We start from the raw sequence: 20,761 nt of genomic DNA, 5'->3' as shown, positions 1-20,761 counted from the left end.
GTAGTAGTAGAGAGAGCGGGATATATACAAATAGATCATTACAATCTACTTGTTCCAGTGGCCTGACCTCAACATCTGCAAGTTTTTTTTTTTCTTTTTTTTTTCTCAGCCTCCCTCCCTCACCTCATCTCCCCTGTCACAAAATAACAGCTTCATTGCTGGTTTGCAGCAACCTCTGGATTGTGTCTCTGGGATTTGTAAGTCTCTGGGGGCCTTAACCATAGACTTCCTTTTGACCCCCTTTCCTCTGCCCCTTTAAAACTGTCCCGCCCATCCCCAAAATCCAGTCTGTGAGACCTAAAGACCCAGCCAAAAACAAACAGCCTCTGTATCAGAGTCCCAAGTTTTCTTCCTGTGAGCACTTAAGCCCAGATGCACAATATGAGCCTATGTGCTCCACATCTGTATAATGACGATCTGTTATTCTTCCCCATAATGACCAGGACCTTATTAGACCTCTAAACATCAGCTACCTCCATAAAAGGCATTTATTTTCCCTTTAGTCTAGCTGCCTCACTGAATTTCAACACTGAGGATGTATTGTTTGCTTTTGGCTTTTACTTCAGGAGCTTTTTCTTTTTTCTTTTAATGTAACCATACTATCGTGCGTGTAAATGTTGTCTTAGTATTCTTGGGAAACTATACGCAGCTGTCTAATCTATGAGTGACACAGAGATTCTTTGTGAACCTGTGGAATGTAAATCTCCATCTAAACCAAACCAATAACAAAATGGCAAAGACGTGCGGTGCCATTAATGGAATATGTTTTAAACATTATTCATGTAATGCATTTTAAATGGCATCAAAGTAAACAACAGTTTGTTTCATCATCTCTAGTAAAATATGTGTTTTTTCATTCCATTTCATTTCATTGAAACATTTATAATGCCCCCATCAAATTTTATTTTTAGCATTGCAATTTTATATCAGCTGGAAATAATACAATATATATATTTTTATATAATATATAGTATGTTTATATAAATATACTATAATGTAATTCATTAACACCTTTTTTTCTGGAAACTGATGGCATATGGTGCAAAACATCACAAATTGATTTGTGATTTTCATGACTATTCAGTCATTTTTGCATTTTTTGATACAGCCTCATCTATATGTTAGCCAGCTAGACATGGTCTCAAATTGATGAATTGTCAGTAAATTGTGTTTGCAATGAAAAAATCTACAAGATTGATAGTAAATAAACGATGAATAATGAATAAATGTAATTATTTCAATACTTTCTTATTAATAAAAAGAAAATTTGAACCAAGCTTAGAACTTCACTTAGAATCTATAAGCAATACGATGCAAAACATTACTGATTGGGTTGCAGTTTTCAGTACATTGTTAGGCTTTCAAGACCATCAAAATTCATGCTTCACTACGTGAGCTATAAAGCACAGGAAACCAAATTTAACAAAAGTTTGCAATAAATAAAAAAATAAAGAACTGTCATGATTTTCAGTGGCAGTGCCGTGACAGTTCTGTCAACTGACCTTAAAATCCTTGTTGTTAAGCCCTGATTTCTAAAAGAACAAAACAAAAATGCTTGTATTATTACCAAGTCTGTTGACTTTTCATCTTCTTGAACATTTTCTGAGTTGTCTTAACAGTGATGTAATAAGTCACATTAACAAGTGTTTTTGATATTGTAATTCTGCCACTAGGGGGCAGTCTCAACTCTCAAGGTATCAGAAATGTTCCCTAGTCTTTTGTTTGGTTGCTTGTTCTTAATACATTTCCTCAGTCCTGTCATCTTCTCCACACTTCTTACAACATCCACCTTCAGACACGTCCTTTCAAATATACATTTAACTCATGTGAGGGCTGAATGGCTGTTGTAAAATGTAAAAATATAATATCACTTCTAAATTCTTGCCTACTGAAAAAAATAGTATTATTTTTCTCATTGAATAAATCGGGTCTGATTCATTAAGAAAGGTTGTGTAACCACCAAACCAGCATGTTTACACAACACAAGGAAGCTTGATTTCAATCTTTGAATTAAATTGAAAAAAGTAGCACAAATAAATACAATAGAATAGAGATACAAATGAAATAAAGAGAAAAAATTTTGGGGGTAGTTCTAACTCCATTATTCAGGTACAGAAATACTACAGAAACTGAATAAAAAGTAACCAAATGTAAAACACTGGATAGTCTTTTATCCCTGTATAAGTTAATTACATAGGCTATTATTCCTGATTCCTTACAATTAAAGCTATCTTTTGTTGTTTTATCAACATTAATGACAGACACATATTAGGCTGCTGTCACTTTAAGAACTAGGGCACGGATCCATTATACTGTTACAAATGCATTTTCTATCACACAAGGATACTCGCCAAGACCGGCATTGACATAATTTTGTGTGTTTTTGACTATTAAAGCGCTATAATCTGCAAAAAATAACTTTTGTTTTGTTTTGGCTTAACTGTTTGTATGTATCTCTCAAAGAATGTGTGAGTACTGAATAGTTTAAAATTGCTTGAATGTGAAATTGGTAAGACTTAAAAGACGTGCAATTGCTAAACTTTCGTGACGATACAACACTGGCCCAATTATTCAAGTTACAATTCCGTCAACTGTCCCGGAACAACTGTTTGACGCTTGCCTTGTGCAGATGCAACGTGGTGATGTTTAGCGCATTTTGAGAGAGAAACAGAGAAAATCACTGCTTGAGAAATTACGTCTTGCAGAAAGTTTTAGAATGTCTGATTCGGTTTTATAATCTGTATGGATTAATTTACTCATACAACATGCTAAAGTGAATACATGTTTGCAGGAATTTCCCACATTTTAAGCGCGAGATGCGAGAATGATTAAAATTATGCGCAATACCCGCAACGAAAATTTGAGCACTGCATGCCTGATGCATGCTGAAATACTGCAATGCTGAGGAAGCTCTCTGTGATTGTACCGCAATAATGTTACATTAACAGTGTTAGCAGGTGATCCAGTTTGGGAGTTAAAAGTATTTTCTGGCCCATTTAAGACTGGTGTTGGAGTTCAGCAGGCCTGCTCAGTTACTCTAGCTGTCCGTGAGGGAGCATCACGGCCGGCGTGGCCGAGCCAGAGATCAAATAGCATTATTGATGAAGGTTCTTCACCCCTCGCCAAGTCTGAGCTGTAATGAGGCCGATTGCAGATTCATGAAGATCCTGTTGGACGGGTTGCATTGACGAGCATGCAGCAGGTTAAAAAGTAATATTCTGTAAAGAGAAGTTCTATTTATGTTTGATTTAGTATGTTTATATAAGTGATAGTTATCCTGTTGATGATAAAACAGAGGTTTTAATTCTGGGTTGTCCTGCAAATTCCTCGCCCAGTTAGGTCCTCTCTCAACAAATGTAAAATGGTAAAAATTTTGGAGTGATCTTTGACTCTTCACTATTTTTTTGATTAACAAATTAGTGCTGTTATTAGAGGAAGCTGCTTCCATTTAAGATCTATTGAGTTGAAGAACCTTCTTTCAAGCAAAAATTTAGAAGTTGCGATTCATACGTTTGTAACATCACGATTAGATTATTGCAACTCTCTTAATTCTGGTCTCCCTCAATCTTCATTATCTTTGATTGCAGGGTGTGCAAAATGTGGCTGCAAGACTTTTGACTGGGTCTAAAAAGAGGGATCATATCTCTCCTGTTTTAGCATCCCTTCACTGGCTTACCATTAAATTCAGAATTGATTTTAAGATCCTTATGTTTGTATAAGGCGTTGTCTGGCCGTGCACCAAGGTATATTTATTAGTGATCTTATTCTGCCATACTCTCCTGCTAGGGCACTTAGATCTTCCAATCACTTGCTCTTAAATGTGTCACGGTGTCGCTAAAAATTCTGTGGCTGGGCTCAAGCTTTGGAATGGTCTCCCTTATCATATGAGGTCTCCTCCTTCATTGGACATTTTTAAGTCTACTCTTAAAATACATTTTTATTCTTTAGCTTTTGGAAACCTGTAATTAGGGCTGGGCGATATGGCCAAAAAAAATGTATCACGATAATTTTTTTTGTATCAGTCGATATCGATAATCATCCTAATCTCAAGCTAATACTACTATGTTAAATTTAAGTTCATTAACAAAAACAGTAACATCTGTTAAAAAAATGTAACGACCACATTTTTTTTTTGTAAAATGGAATATTCTGACTGTTTGACTTTTATTAAAATTAACCATGGTCATCCAGTATCATGGATTTAGATCATGATAGCCACAGATAAAATCAGGCATAACCTATAGCACCTCACTATCATGGCGAAATGTAACTTTATGGTTTATATGGTGTTTGTATGAAAAACAGTAGCCTAAATACATTATTAAATACTGTAATTATATGCCATTAGTCATTTAATACATTGTCTACATTAATAATATAATACAATTTAATTCAATATGTATATCCCACATTTCATGGTGCTGTTAATATTACTAATCTAACGTTACAGTAAATCCATGGTAAATGGATTCAGTATCAATTCAGATTCTGACTGTATCGTTGCGCACAATGTTTCTCCTGTTTGTCAGTGCTGTGTTATCTGCCTTTAAACTTGTTTAAATCACTGAGACGTGTGGTCTTCGCTGAATTCAAGCGCTTCTCACTGGATCTCGAGGCCGATCAGAGTAAACGTGTCTAATCCATAGACATAATAAATGCATAAACGCCCAATTGGCTGCTGGAACGTACATCAACGGCGCCGCCATATTGCGGAGGGCAACTTTCTCATACTTCTCATAGCGAGAATTGAGAAAAATGCCTGTTTCGTGTGCTGCTTGGGGCTGGACAAATCGCCACACAATTGAAAACAGGTCTCGAGGAATTATCTTTCACAAGCAAGACTGAACATTTGTTTCTGGTTGTATTTGGTCATGATATAATTAGTAATAGTAACGTCCAGAGGAGAAAAGCCGCGAAATTTAAAAATACTACTGTTATTGTCACGAAATGTAGTTTTAATAGTATTTCAGTCGACAATGTAGTTGTTTAAAGCTCAAATATGTGGTTTATTTATAAAGATAGCGCCTATTTAAAAATTTGATCTGACGGTCTCGGAGTTGAGATCCAGGGATCAGCGCGCGCTCAGCACTCTCATGTACCCCGCCTTGAACAGCCTTACCTCGGCTAGTGCTTCTGACGTTTGCTGCTGGCTCTGATGTCTCTAGTCTAATTAATTATATCTTCACAATTCTTATCCAAGAATAAAAAGCCTGATAGCCTACATGACAAGCCGGAGCTTTGCCAATTCCTTATTTAAAAAAAATGTTTTATATATCTGTCTAACTATCGAGATTTTAAATAAATAGAGATGGAACTTTTTGTACACCACGTATACGTTTATCAAATTAAAATCAAAAATTACATTTATCAACTGATTTCAGTGGTTTGTATACAAACCACTGAAATCAGTTGATAAATGTAATTTTCTTTTTTGTTTTTATCCAGAAAAACCGCAGCTCACCGTTTACTTGCATTTGATTACAGTGCAGTCTTGCCCTCCGCAAAATGGCGGACGCGTTGACGTATCGCAGCAACGTTCCAAAGCGGCCAATAGGGCATCTATGTATTTATTATGTCTATGGTCTGCTCTAGTGAGCTCGCACTGACGTTTGGACTTTGAGCCGAGCGGATAAATGCTCCGTGTGGCGGGCGGTTCAAATGAGTTTCGTTCCACTTTTGGCGCATAACAATTATCGAACATTTTTCGAACTCTTGATATCGTTTTATCAAGAAAAATTATATCGCGATAATTATCGTTATCGTTTTATCACCCAGCCTTACCTGTAATTGTTGTTTTTTATAGTGTAGACCTGCTTTGTTATATGTACAACACTTGGATCAATCTATATTGTGTTTAAATGTGCTTTATAAATAAATGTTTTTGTTGATAGTCCTAATAATAAAAAAACTCAGTACATTCCTTTAACTGTTTAAACGACAGTCGAGTAGTGATAGAAGATGAAGGCCATTCAGGCCCTGTTTACACCTGGTAAGATGCGTTTTCACCAATCTGATCACAAGTGCTAAAAATACAGGTGTAAACGGGGTTTAAAATGTTTTGAGCTTTTCCACTTTTGACCACTTCCAGAAGGAGTCGTGAACGTATTAGTCCAGATTGCTTTCGTAGGGTAGACACTCATGTGGTCGAATGCTTTTGAACAGCCACTAAAGACCGGCTGCTCTCCGCCAACTGACCTAACGCTTAAACATTATGGAAAGCACGCTAGCCAGACGGAATTTAATCTTTGTCGGCTGAAGTCCTAAGTCTGTTTTGAAGATGAAAAACATGCCAAGCACAATGTTCTCTCACCATTCCTGATTTCTAACACACTCTCACAGCGTTCATCATGGCCTTGTGGCTGTCAGAGCAGAAACGAAAGCTGCTGTTCCTCATATGTTTTTCCATCGTCTCCTTTCGCGTTCTTGCGTAAGTTACGCAAGCTTATTTCGTCCATTAGTTTGAAAGAAAGCCCATACGTAGACCCTGCCCCTTGAAGAAATCAGGACAGGAAGTGGAAAAAAGAGACCGATTAAAACAGCAGGTGTACAGTAAATTGGAATGTCTCCATCTACTTGTTATCCAATCGACTAAAACGCATCTTAATACCAGGTGCAATCGGGGCGTCAGATTCAGAGCTCAACGTGTGTTAACCCATATAGGCCACATCTCCAAGTAGGTTATACATGAAGAACTTCTATAATATGACTCAAGTTTTGTGATTGCATGCAATTACAAAATAATCCTTTCATGCTACTGACGTTGCCTGTCCTTGAGTGTCTGTACTTGCTGTAATGACAACATCAGGCCGGAATAGCTTTCATTGTGAACACCTTAATGAGCTACGCACACAAAACATTGTGGTTTCTCAACTACAGCATTACATTTATGCTAGTATTAGTAATAGAAAAAATGTATACAAAAAGTATTAGTAAAAGGTCAAATCAATTTAGTTTGTTTGCTTCATAATGCAACATGTGGCAGACAATTTACTCCCTCACATTCTGTAATCCTCTCATGTCCTTTCTGAGACTTCAATATTAAACATTTTATTTAATTTTCACATTGCTATGCATTTTTGAACTGCTTCCATAGATACCGATCTGGCTAAAATACATGTTCCCAATAATAGCCCATGAACATTTGCAATGGATTTACCAGGGCGCTAAACCACAAAATGATCTGAGTGTGCAGAAATAAGGCACTTTTTATTTGTGACTCACTGATTATATTATATACATGTTTCTTTTAAATATTCACACCAGTGCTGGCAATACCTGCATGCATAATTGTGTATTTTGCACTCTTTACAGCTGTTTTACTCAGAATTTCCCTTTGGGGCTCTGTAAAATGCATCTATATATCATTGTGTCAGAGAAAGCATGCACCTCTTTGAGACTCTAAATGTGTTACATACGATTTTACATGTAGGTCAGAAGTCAGAAGGTGACACAAGAATAACTACAAATAGCCAGAAATCTGGTTCAGTGGTCGTGGAACCGACTAGGGTGTGTTTCTCGTACAACGACGTAACTCACTGCTTAACTACCACAGTACGATGCATCACGACTGTTTCCCGAACCTGTATTGTTGCTAATTGGTCGTTCAACCATGTTGGTTAATGATGTCACGCACGTGGTGGAGTAATAACTACTTTTAATGAATATGTTTGAGATCGAATTAATGCTAGATGTTTTGCTATAAATTACAGACATGGCATCTGTGGACTATTTCTAATTTTTCTCAGTTATTTTGCTTTATTTCCAGATTCAATTTAAGCTCGTTCTTGCGTACTAGAGCACGCACGCACAGGCACACTTTACAAAAACATGCTTTTAATCTCTTCACAAACTAAAAGACGTAAATGACATTTGTATGTAGGCCATTCTAATTAAAAGATACAGATTGTACTGAATGACAGCTTGCTTATTTTGTTCAAGATAAAGATTTATTGAGTCCACATGTCAAGCAAACCAGAAACTCTGCTTCTATCCACAGCTCAAGAGCGGTCTTAACAACTACACAACTTTGCAATGCTGTTTGCGAATGTTCATTAGATCTATGGTTTCGGGAAACACAGACTCGTTGAACTATGCTGATAATGACAGAATTTGCGAAAATAGTTGGCTAACGATGCTTTTGGGAAATGCACCCCAGGATGAGTAATAACGGTCCACAGAGTCATTACTCAATATTTGGAATATCCTTAGGGATGTGAAATTTGGTCACTTTTGCATACTTGACAAATAAATCAGCTGAGTATGCAACAGTTCATTTAATGATTTTATCCATTGAGAATTGATTGAATCATGTAAGATCACCAGAGTCACACCAGAGCCAAGCCAGACGGTTTGTTGGTGAGGGATTTACTGCCAAAATGGAAAGTCATTTCAGAGGTGGATCAAGTTATTACATTTCGATTAAAAGATTGTGAAGGTAAACAGTTTTATTTGTAATTAGGTGCATCAATAAATCATGCACAATAAGACCAAGAATTTTAAAGGAAAAACAAGCTCGATTTCATGTTGACTTTAACATGCTCATTGTATGTTTATGATTGTGCACGGCTAGATTTCATGACGGGTGTCTGACTGATTCTATTCCTGTGAGCCTAACATTCCCTGCAATGTCTCTCTTATTTTTCTTTCTCTCTCTCCCTCCCTCCCCCCCCCCCCCTCCCTCCCCTGTTTCTCTCTCTATTGTTGAAAGCCTGAACAAAAGATAAGCAGAAACAAAGAAGAGCTGTGGAAGTTCAGCAAGCATGTTGTGTTTCACCCCACCACCCTCTCCAAGTCAGGAAAATGAATCTATGCATACAAACCAGTCTAGATGACAAACACCTCAACATCACACAAAAGGAGTCTTCGTTTCGGTGAACTGAAGCCAAGAACAGTTTAATTGACTCTCACCCGCACAGACTCCTTAATTCAGTCTAGACGCTACTCAATTTTAGCCCAAGGATAAATGTGAATTCTTAAAGCTGCTTTGATTTTTAGCGAGCGATAAAAAAAAATAAAGAGTGAATCAGTGCTGAATAAGTTAATGCAAGGTTTAGTTGCTCGGGTTTGTTCTATTTTTTTCCGATTGGACAGTCACGAATCGGACAAAGAAAAAATACTTTTAGACCTTTGGATCAGTTCACTATTTATGATACCTGTACCTGTAACTGATTACAAAGAATACTAGGATTTTTTTTCTTCAATTTATTTCACTTGATTCATTTGAGACTTTCTTTCTTCTGTGCAGCAAAAAATATATTTTGAAGAAATTCTGATAACATTGGACCCCTCTGACTTTTGTATAGAGAAACACAGTTCGAAATGGGATTCCTGCTGAATACTGGAAAAAAACTGGCATTGTGATATTTTGTTTTTTTTACAATGTATATTGCGAATGCGATATGAAAACAATTTCTACAAAGACTTTTTTGTTGTTTGATTAACACTGACATAGACAAGAGCAGGTATTTTAGGCTGCTGTCACTTTAAAAGTTAATCTACAGATCCAATATAATGAAACAGGAATTTTGACATAATTTTGTGTATGTGTCCGTTCAAGCCCAACAAGACTGGAAAGAGAACTAAAGTCTCAAAGTGACTTTAAGAAGTCATTTCACTCGGTGGCCAACTTTGAAACGCCTGTCGGGCATGCAAGTGGAGCTCCTTTTTTTTTTGAATGGGAAAACATCAAAATTCTCCAAAACTGTTCACCAAGCTTACGATTAAATTTCATATTTGAAATCACCAATGAAATCTGACAACAACTGTCTCATACATTTTGTTTCTAAATGCTCAAATCATGATGCATGATTTTTCAGGCTGGATCAAGCTAATGTGCTTTAGCAGTGGAAGTGCACGTCTGACTGACTCCAGAGCTTTACCAATCGGCGATTGGCTCTAATTTAGAAGGTGGGACTTATTCCGCCATATTCAGCGTTGCACTACCCATTCAAAACAATACGAGTGATGCGTCTTGTGTAATTCTATAGTCTTTGTCTGTCTGCACGGCTCTGTGTGCGCGAACAGAAAACGGTGTGCAAGTTCCCAGTTGAGTTCTCTTTTGCATCTTCTTGCGCTTTAATGCTTTAAACTTACTTGAATGTTCAAACTGACAGTGCTTAAACATGCAAATGATAAACTTTCACTCTATGATGGATATCCTTGGAAATTAATAGATGAATCGCATGCGTTCAGAACCGTGGAGCCTGGTACGTACGGATTACGGATCAACTACGATCCCTAGTACTTACTTGGTGTGACTATCGTGGATGCGCATGTCACTGCTGAAACTATATATTGTGCAGCCCAAGTTCACAATATCTTCTTTTGTGTTGTGCTAAAGAAAGACCTTTTATACAGGTTTAGAATGACATGAGGATTGCAAGTTTTCAGAAATGTGGACAGTAGTTCTACACACTTTGGTGGACAATGTATTAATATACTTTTATTTGAGTCAGTATTTTTGATTTGGAGGCAAAACCATGTGCATCTCAGCACAGCTGTTGATTCACATCATAATGGTCACTGTGATGTTTTGTAGTTCACTCTTGTATTGATTTATTTAGGTCCAATTATTCATAACCGTTTCTGCCACTTTCATTGGTCCTTTCACAATTCCCTTTGTGAATTGTCATTTGCTTTTTGTATTTATCTATAAGCTCTTTCTCTTGTTATATGTATCGATCACATAGTGAGAATGTGGGTGGTTTAGACGAGAAGAGTGCAAGCGTTAAGTCTGAAATCAATGTGTTTGTGCACTCTTCAATAACAGTGTTTTGACTGCGTTTAGTTGGTGGACGGCGCTGACAGGAGATGAATCCGACCCGGAGAGTGGGAAATTACGGGGGAGACGTGTACATCCGGCGCCCCACTGTCTCCCATTGTCTCCCTGGAAATGAATTTGCATTGCCTTTTGCTTTCTTAAAATTCCTCTCTGGTAAATTCCTCTCCATATCTGGGCTCAGTTAGGAAAGCTTGTTTCTTGGACACCCTCACTGCGAAGATTGAGTCTAACACCTGTGAGAGAACATCACTTTTCAGACAGACCAGATTATTACTGTCAGACTCTTGATGATATAAATGCATATTATCTAGCAAGCTATCCAAAACCGTTCTGCTGTGTTTGAGCTTATGCATCCGAGCGCAAGAGATTTTTTGCAGCCAGATCAAATCACAAGGTTCATAAAATGTGCAGATAAGGAGTTTATTACAAACAGAGGCCAAAATATAATTGACGAAGTGCTTGATAATGTCAGGTATATCCTTGACTATTTCCTTTTTATGTGTGCAGGTGCAAAAAAACCTCATGGGGATGAATTTAAAAGCATGACGTGGCAGTGGCATTTGTCTGGAGGCTGATGAGAAATAAAGCAGCATAAAGAGAACCACATGTAATCAGTCTGTTCAAGTTTTGATGAGCTTTTAATGTCTTTCAACATAAAAAATGAAATATTGGACTGAAACAGACTGTGGTTTTATGGGATTAGGTTGTTACTGTATGTGTGTTTGAGGGGAGCTGTTGGTTCAACAGCATTAGTGGATGATGGTGCTCTAGCAGCAAGATAGTAGCAAAATCTCTATTCACCCCATGTACTTTTAAATGCATGGTTTATCATGTATCCGGTTGGGATGGGAATCTCTAGTCACCTCACGGTTCGATTCGATTAAGATTTAGAGGGCTGCGATGATAAAACTATTATCCATACATTTTGATGCATCTTTATTTCCCCCAAGTCATACTATAGATTAGGGTCCAATTCTCACTATTAACTATGACTTTTGCCTCAATGAACTCCTATTTACTGCTTATTAATAGCTAGTAAGGTAGTTAAGTTTAGGCATTGGGTAGGATTAAAGATACAATATGTAAGATTTTTCACCGCAAGAGGGCGCAGTTTAAAAACAATAATAACGGCGAATCTTGATGACGCTATGAAGGAGAGTGAAACGATGGGAGATGTCGTTCTCACCATCCAGAGATGTATTGAATTAACGAATCATGATCACGGACTTTTCCGTGTCGGGACTTTTCCTGGTGGGCCGGTAGTGTTTCGAGGCCGCGAGGGCCGGTCTGATAATAGTTATACATTGCAAGTTCTTAGCAACACCATCCGGCGGCCTGGTGTGCGGCCGCTGCCTGCTTTTCAAACTGTGCAGCCTCTCTGCTCAACCCGTAAATAAATGCATCAATCCGCATATTTTGTTTGTGTTCTTAAATGGTCTAGTGGGAGATCTTTTGCCAAGCGTGTCAGAGGTTACAGGTTCTAATCCGCACTCGTATAGTTTTTTTTTTCCCATCAAAACTGAATATGTTCATCAGGGGTTACAGTCTATATCAAGCAGAGACACGTTTGTGTGGATTTTATTTTGTGATTTCACCGAAATGAATAGAGAGTCTCCACAATGGCGATAGATTGAAGCGCGCGTCTGAGTGAGGACTGCGCGAGCTACAAGAGAACACTGTATCCATGCAACCGATAGCAGCGGCAACGAGCGCTCAGCTTGATTTCAAAAACAACACATTTTAGCGCTAGATCTTATTTAATAGCAAACTAAATGAATGCTCTTCTAGTTAACTGGAGATGTTTTATTTATTTTTATTAAGTACATCCGTGCCTCAATGTTTCAAAAAGTGGTGGGACACGACTGCACTGGATCTAAACAAATCAATCTAACCATAGATGTGACCAGTTGTGGTGGCTTTTTTAATCTATTTAAAATAATTGTTTATAAGTGCTATTATTGACACGTGTTATGTTACTTGTACAAAAAAATACATAGATTTGCTTACCTGTCTATTAATACACACGCAAGAGCAGAGTCTCTGTCAACCCCAAGTTCGTCGCGAAGCTCTATCCGTCTCCAAAACGCCACGCCAATATTTATCCTTGTTTTATTCCTCCGGTTGTCAGAAATTCTGGGTGTCTCCCCATATCGACGCTTACGTTTTTTTGGAGTTTCAATACTTGCCAAATAGTAATCGTGATCCATGATGTACACAACAGCTATAACCACCTCTTCCGCATTTGTCCACTTGATATTGCGGAAACCGAGGATAGCGCGGATATTGAGCATTAACAGGCGACATTTTTTTCCAGGACGGGCCATTATTTAAAATTGGAATTTCTCTGAAATTAAAAATCTGTGATTCTTGCTAAATTGCAAGATATTGTCACAAATATAGAGGGGTTATATCAACCCAATTAAAAGATTAAGCCATAAGTGTTAGCAATAAAATGTTAAAGATCATTATTATACATGAAATATAGTTATGATATATATCATTAATAATTCATTCAAAACATGGAAATAATTTAAATACAAATATATGTAATATTAATTACTTCACTTCCTTTGAAATCATATAACTGATTTCATGTTGCATCATTGTATCAATTGGAAGAAAATTACAATAATATCAATGAAGTTCCCAGTGCCCAACCAAAGGGAACACTTATCACAATAATGGTGAGAAATTTTAGGAAATCAACATGAATTTATTAAGTCAACTTATGTGACATTCTCCCAAAATTGTTAGTTGTTTTGACAATAACATTCAAGATGACTGGAAAATGACCAAATGCAACTAAGAAGTATGATGAGTATGAAGTCGAAGAAATTAGTGAAAAGTCCATTAAGAATTACCTCGCCTCAAAAACCCTTTGCCCGGCCTGCTTTTTTTGTTTTCGTTTTTTTGTTTTTGCAAAATGGTACTCAAACCAGTGAAGTAATGTGTACTTGGGTTTTCTGTAGGGATGCACCGATACCACTTTTTTCAGAATCGATCCGATCCGATACCCAAAATTCTGAGTATCGACCGATACCGAGGCTGATCCGATACCAACACAGTTTTTTCAGTAGAATTTATATAACTCTCTTTGTGTTGAACTGATAATCATTCTTTTGTGTGTTAAACACAGTCTACTTAATACAGACAACTTCATTGTAAAGAAAAACAAATCCAAAAAAATATATGATCATAATCTATGACAAAAATGCTTTTATAAACTAGATTAGTGGATAATTCAGCAGTAAAATTTAGTCCAGAAAAATCATAAATCCACAATAATTGTAGTGAAAAATACAAATAAGAGACAAGTGTAACACTAAATCTGGTAAAACGTTAAACAAGTTAACAAAAATCAAAAAGATACATTATTTTAGATATATAGCTATAGGCTACTATACAATTGAGACATGTCTTAAATGTATAGCACAGCTGTTTAATGAGGCAGCAACATATGATAGATAGGAAAGAACAAGAAAGGCCATTAATAATTTCTCATTGCGTCACTGTATTATGATATGAAAGGCTGCAATACAGTGCGGCACAAAGCGCTTATGCGCATCCCGAGCGCAAAATGATGCGCTTGAGGCAACACGAAGTCACAGCGCGTCGAGTCCTCATTGAAAAGTTCAAAGCACAAACGAAAGACATATTGATGCGTAGTGTATTATACAGTAAAGTTATCTATCTATGCAATAGTTTATTGAGCCTTTTCTTTTAACAGTTTTAAATTTTAGTTACTGTGCGCGTGAAGAACAACTATAGTGGACTCTACTCTAGTGTTGTGATCTAACAGACACACAGTAGAAACATGATTAAGTTACAGCAATAAAGTCCAACAAGATAGTTGTTTTATGCGAAACCATAGAGCTTTATCTACAGATTAAGTATAATAATAGTAATATAGAATCATCTTGGAGAGAGTTTTATCATGTTGACTGTCGTAACCGAACGCGACGCTGAAGGCTGAATGAAGAATGACTGACAGCCGCAGGCTGCAGCGGAGGGAAAAGTTTACGTGATCTTGAATTTAATGACTTAAATGTTCATTTCTATCTCACATTATACTATAATGGCTTGGCTTCAGAACACTTGTAATATAGTGCACAAAAACTTTATGGTGCTTTATAATGTTTTTGGTGCTTTTGTGGGGCTTAATAATAACACAGCTGAGTATCAGATCGGTGCATCCCTAGTTTTCTGAGTAAAGAAGCATAGCATGCAAACAGTACAGATTACTAAATTGTTTTAAGTAAGTTCAACTAATTATTCGACATTAAGTAAAGTTAACTCAAAAAGTGTTAGTTAGAACAACGGTTTGGTTTTACAGTAATCTTTAGGCACTACACAATTCGATTCCAAAACGTTTCTTGATCTACATTTTTTTTCTTATTAATTAGTTTACCGACTTCTCTTTAATTTTCTTTAAATCGTACATGTAATTGTAGATTTTATTTAGTTATATAATTTTAAGTACTTTTATTTATAAATTAAAACAATTGTGTTAATAATTTTCAGCTAACTTTATATATAGTTTCAAAACATACAAGCAAATAGTACACAAATCACTTTTAGATACTGAAAGCACTCATTACTCAAATATCTTAATGTTTTTGGAGTCAAGAGTTTTTCTCTTTCTTAGCATTACTGCTGTTTGATTTATTACTGATGACATCATGGGCAGCTGGAGATCTAAAAGGTTGCATTCACACTAATCCACAGCTCTATTTTGACATATCAGATGTTTGTCCTGTCTGTCTAATCCCTTAAGACATAACTGACTGTTTACATTAATTTTGCAGCTTAAAAGCATTTTGAGATGTAAGTGCATTTAACTACCAACACGAGATCCCAGACATCTGCATGCTTCGAGCTCGCACACGTGAGCATTTGAAAGTAGCCGTCTGTTGTTTTGTCTATTGAATGTGAGACCTATGCATTCCAAATGTAATAAAATTAATTATTCCTTCGTAGAGCATTTTGGGGGAAAATGCTGAAATATGAGCAAGTTCACGAAGTTCACGAGCAAGCTCATGAAAAATGAGCAAGATCACACATTTTAAGCAAAACGTGAGGCAAAGCATGCATTTCTCACAGTGCATATCCTGTGCAATGAAGCCTGCGATTGCCCTTGTAATTCGCTTCAACCTTCTCGAACTTTCAAGATCATGTTATGGAAGGTTCGAGCAAGGGCTTTTGTGAATGTGCTTCCGTGTGTGTGGAATTGGAAGCAACCAGAATATGGCTGTATCTAGAGTGCTGACAGTGCCATCGTGCATCTACGGTTAATCGACTCCCACTCCTAGTATCTGGTCCGATTGGCCATTAACTCCTCTACTGAGAGCTTCATTTTGTTCTGTATACAGAGTTCGGTCATTTACGGAAATGACTGACAGCGGCATTCTGCAACCAATAAAATTAACCATTTTTATTAGGCTGTTTACAATTGACAAACAGCTTGACTATAGTATTCAGTTGTTGTTGTCAGAGGTGTGTGAAATATCTGTTTTTACTAGGGGTGTCACGAATCTCCAAATCCTCGATTCGATTACATTTTCGATTCTAAGGTCACGGTTCGATTCGATTCTCGATTTTTACTTTTTTTTTTTTAAGCACAGGTTACTGTTGCTCCTAAAAAGCTGACATCAGTTCATCGCAATCTCACACATCTTTATCAATGAAGCTGACTGCATAATGAATCTTTCATAATATATAGCCTACACTTTCTTTGTTATAACTAGAGGATTTGCCAGTTTACAGAATTCAGCACTGAACAAAAAGTCCGTTTTGAGCGGTGAGGAGAGTCTATCTTAAATGCTTCTGATTGGCCATTGCGTTCAAGAAATCAACACATAGGTCTGTGATTGGCTAAATCGCTCAACGCTGCAAACGTGATATAAATAGAAATTCTGGCCTGTAAATCGTTTCTATTTTGTTTTAGTTGTTCTTGTAGCTTTTCTGCAACAGATAAATACAAATTTATTCGTTTTTATATGTTTTATTCATAGATATTTCTAGTTTGCGGGAGTCCCGCAAATCGTTTTATTCTCCCGCACACACAGAGTGAGTGCATTACCGGCCGCGCTCGCACTCGGCCATCAAATCTAGTCCCGCGCCGCACTCTATAGCGTTGGGAGTGCATGTCTATAGATCAAAAGCCCGGCCCGAGGATAGTGACGGGAAATATCGGCCGGGTCGGACCAAGTTCGGGCTCGGGCATATAATCTAAGTTAGAGGACTCACAGCCTTTCAACACGTGTGTTTTTTTTTCCCCGCGCCGTGATGAGTCGTTCATGAACGATCCGTTCATTGCCTCTGTCACGCTTTAAATGAACAAAAGACTCGGAAGGTCAAGTAATTATTAATGTTCCCCTGTAAATTATTTTTGACTGCATTATAATGATTTCTTAATTCAGAATATGATCAAGATTGCGTAGGTGGATGTGTTAGGGGAATTTGCCTGTTAAACATTTAAAGCCCCTGAAATGACTAGAAAAAAGATTAGTTAATTTTGATGAACGAGATTGAACAATAGAGTCAGTAAAATGATCCGAACACGGGCGCAACATGGGGGCGTGGCAGCATCGACGATTCCATTTTTTATTTCGATTTTTGAGATTGTGAATTAATTTCGATCGATTTCGATTTAAAATCGAAATCGTGACCCCCTTAGTTTTTACAATGATTTATAGAATGACTTATCCCATCAGATTTGAGAGTTGAAACTATCCGTTTTATTAGACCATCATTTTTTAAATTATTTTATTTTATATGTTTTATTTTATTTTTAATCATGGATAAATATGCTCAGGACTTTTTTGATTGTTAATCCATCTTGCTTTTTTTTCAGTGTCTCACACGATGGGCGCTTTTTTTCAGAAGCCATTTGAAGTTAAAAATAGTTTGACTTGACATCATAACCTATTTTATTTACCCTATTTTTCAATATTGACTTATATTTTTTAATAAATGTTTTTCCTGTAAATGAATCATTAGGGATTACTGTTGTTTCTAAAATGTTTTCTCCAATTTTCCTCTTCTTTTGAAAGATTTTTTAAAATAAGTAATGTTAACCAAGTATATAGCCTAACATGTTTGATTCAGTCAAATCCTGTCTTACATGTATACCTTGCTGATGTCAAATGCATTAATTATTAATGTAGTTTCATGTTTTTAAGGTTGAAACACAGTAACCCAATTTTACTTAATCTGATGTATTTCTGATTGAAAAGAAAAAAAAACGAAATAAGAAAAATGTAGGACGGGATTTAATTTTATAAATAAAATGTTTTCTTTGGATTAACATGCACTTGTGAATCATGCACATTAAGACCAGGAATGTGTATTAAGAAACTAAATTACAGTCCATTTTGAGTTTGTTCACCTTTTTTGCCTTTTGAGTTTGGACCTAATTTTAGGAGACATTTTATGAGCTGTGCTCTGAAATCTCAGAGGCTTCTTGGAAACTTGTCAATTTACCCAAATATGAAGCTCTTTCTCTGTCGATCAGGGAACAGACAAGGACGATTAGTCTGTAGAGAACAGTTAACACTTCAACGATTTGCATTAACTGTAGTGTACAAGAGGATGTTAAAATGTTAAAACAGTCTTCAGAAGCAATGCCAAGCTAGTTGTGGTTATAAACATAGTGCCTGTTGTTTGAGTTGCTAGTTTTAATATATTTATATTAAATGAATTGTTACTCTGTGCACACTAGCTTTAATTCAAATATGAAATATCCACCTACATGGGTTCAACCTGTACTCAACCTATCCTTCATTTTATATGTGTATGTCATCTGGTTTTTATTTTAAGTGCATTGGTAGACATGCCATGTTAAGGTCTGCCTTTTGCCAAGAAATACTACTTCTATTCGCTTAACTTCCGTGAGCAAATATCCAGGACCTCGGGTTTACAGAGGAAAAAAAGAGGGGAAAGTTGAAAGATGGGAGGAGAGGGCCAGAGAAAAGAGCTGCTCTTTTGTAAACGCACTCTGCGGCCCTGTTTATGGCCGAAGAGGTGATGTTGTACGCTGCGATGAGGGCACCTGGTTTTGATTTGGTCCTGCATGTGATCTGCGGCAGTACACAGTGATGAGTCTTGCAGAGCTCCACCAGTATTAGATTCCACAGAAACCAATTAAAGGCACTAACTCACTCGTCTCTCCTTTTTCTTCATTTTATCTGTAGACTTTTCCCTCCATTTCTCCCATAGAGTATTGTGCTTTCCCTTTGACTGAGGGACATTACAGGAGTAAAGGCTGCCAGGAAAAATAAAGCAGCCGGCTGGATTTGGAATGTTGGAAAATGAATCTGCTGCCAGTGAACAAAGAGATGTAGTCAGGCGTTTGCATCAAGCACTGCGATGGTAGGATGACCTTGTTGAACATCAGTTAAATGGCCTCAGACTCCAGCTGGGCCTTGAATAGTTCACGTGTATTGAAACCTACAGGACGTTCTTGCTTCGTAGGATAACATGAGAGTAGACATTTTACTTTGACGCATACTAAAACAAGGCTTTTATGTTCTTGGGTATTCAATTGACAAATGGATGTCATTTTGATCAATATATGGATTGCCCTACTAGATGTTTAAAGTATCTGGATCTTTGTTATGGCTCTATTAAAGGGGAATACAAGTCTTTGTCTTTGAGAGCCCCTTAGGCCCTGAATGAACATCAAGTTGTCTACTTGGCTCCTGTTTAGAAGCCTACTCTGAAAAGGGAAAACATAGAGAAAAGGTTTTGTTCCGGTGCATATGGTCTGATGATTCAATCCAAGTGTGGATGGGATTGCTTTGATTTTACAAATTGGGAACTGTTTAAGTCTGTATGTCCTGATATAGACGATCTCTCAGAGACTGTCTGATTATATTGTATTTTGTGAAGATTTGGTCATTCAAAAGAAACCTTGTATAGTATTTCTAAATAACAAGCCTTGGATCTCCAAAGTGTTAACAATGCAATTAATCTAAGGATTTTTTTTTTTAAACAAGGAGATAGTATTCGGTATAGAGAGGCTCATAAACAAGTGAGAAATTAAGCGAAATTGCGGTACAAGGAAACGGTAGAAACTTTGTTTACAAATGGGAAATCTTATTTAGCGTGGGACGGAGTGAAGTCCAGTGTTTGTAATAACGGTGTTTAAAAAAACGGCGTTAGGTAACGAGGTTATTTTTACGTTACAACACCGTTAGCGTTGCTGGACGTTAAATCTGGTGCGTTACCACGGGCGTCAGTTTGGTTTGAAATGAGCTGGGGACGCATTTGGAAGTGCATTTTCAGAAGTGCTGGGTACAAACTTGTCAAACTGTGCTCTGCTCAACCCGTAAATAAATCCTTCGATCCGCAAGTTTTGTTTGAGTTCTTAAATGGTCTAGTGGTAAATGGTCTTAAATGGTCAAGCGTGTCAGTGGTTCCGGGTTCTAGTCCGCACTCGTATATATTTTTTTTTCTCTCATCAAAACTGAATTTGTTCATCAGTGGTTACAGTCTATATCAAGCAGAGACACGTTTGTGTGCATTTTATTTTGTGATTTCACCGGAACGAATAGAGTGTCTCCACAACGGCGATAGATTGAAGCGTGCGTTCGAGTGAAGACTGCACGAGCCACAAGAGAACACTGTATCCATGCAAACGATAGCAGTGGCAACGAGCGCTCAGCTTGATTTCAAAAACAACGCATTTTAGCGCTAGATCTCTTATTTAATAGCGAATTAAATGGCAACGCATGACGTTGTTAGAGTTTGATTTATTTAATTTGTATTAACTTTATATTATTTAACTCTTTACTTTTGAAGAAAATATTTGAAGTACAGAATGTCTGCCAAAGCAGTTGTCTGACATTGGGAGTTTGATTTATTTAATTAAGAATAAGACTACAGAGCTAATCACACATTTTTTGTTGTTTAAAAGTTTACTTTTGTTGTGAACAAAACACTTGGAAGTAGCCTACAGGTTGTTTACTTGACCAGTTGTCT

Source organism: Siphateles boraxobius, unplaced genomic scaffold (assembly GCF_051911475.1).
Source record: "Siphateles boraxobius isolate OS27281-9 unplaced genomic scaffold, OSU_SipBor_1 130, whole genome shotgun sequence".
Taxonomy (NCBI): Eukaryota; Metazoa; Chordata; class Actinopteri; order Cypriniformes; family Leuciscidae; genus Siphateles; species Siphateles boraxobius.
The sequence above is the reverse complement of the archived record's forward strand: the minus strand, read 5'-3'. Positions refer to the sequence as shown.